The sequence below is a fragment of the Odontomachus brunneus genome, unplaced genomic scaffold (assembly GCF_010583005.1).
Source record: "Odontomachus brunneus isolate Ranch 3 - 2012 unplaced genomic scaffold, Obru_v1 Obru_scaffold_316, whole genome shotgun sequence".
Classification (NCBI taxonomy): Eukaryota; Metazoa; Arthropoda; class Insecta; order Hymenoptera; family Formicidae; genus Odontomachus; species Odontomachus brunneus.
This window is the reverse complement of record NW_022639766.1, coordinates 31,135-32,115: the sequence shown is the minus strand read 5'-3', so window position 1 is coordinate 32,115 and position 981 is coordinate 31,135.

The following is a 981-nucleotide window of genomic DNA, read 5'->3' as shown; positions in this document are numbered from 1 at the left end:
GATGAGCGGTTTAGCCGTGACGCGCGCGCCGCCTGCCGTTGTGGCTGCAGCGCGCGCCCCACGCCCACGGGGACCACGGGGAGGCCCGCTCACTTGTGTCTCGCCCAGACACACGCTCTGACCCTTTGGATGGGATGGGAAGGGAAAAGGAATGGGTATTTGGTTTAGGTGATGGAGGTGAGGAGGACCTGAAAATAAAATAGGATATTAGTAATTTCCTACCTCAGCGGCCCGGGTCCACGGTGATCTCGCGAAGGTTGCGAGGCCGTTTACCCATGCCCGGAGGCTCCGACATCCCCCGGGTAGGCCGCTGTGAAATCTAATATGGACCCTTTAAGAAGAGGGTTTCCCGGCAGAAGGCCGCGAAGATGGAATAGGCCTCTGGAGTCGACACGAAGTAATGTGCCGCCTCCGGCCATCTCCATCTCGCGGCCGGAACGACCTCCCGAAGAGCCTCCCGCTGCGGCTCGAATTCGGGACAGCGCAGAAGGTGGTGCGCGGCCGTGTCTCTTCCCTCCCCACAAACACACATCTCACCTTTCACAAGGCCCAAGGACGCAAGGCGTGCCTGGAACCTGCCGTGTCCGGTGATCACTTGTATCACGTGGTGGTCAGGGCGGACCCACCGCGCATCAACCCTGCGCTCTACATTACTAAAGAAGGCGTACGTAGTGCGGCCTTTGCTCGAAGAAGACCATCGAGCCTGCCACACCTTGTACGCCTCGCCCCTAATGAGACCCTGGGTCTCTTTAAGATTCCCGGTGAACGGGACTACTGCATCACATAGCCTGGCATCCATCTCCTTCCTTGCCATATATCGCGCCGAATATTCGCGGAGAAGAATGTCGACGGGAAGCGCGCCAGCAACCACGCAGAGCGACTCCGTCGACGCCGTGCGGTACGCAGCGGTCGTCGAGATGAGCGCTCGGCGCTGCAGGGTCCTGAGAACCTTCAGGTCAGCCCCCGCGCACAGGTCGGCCC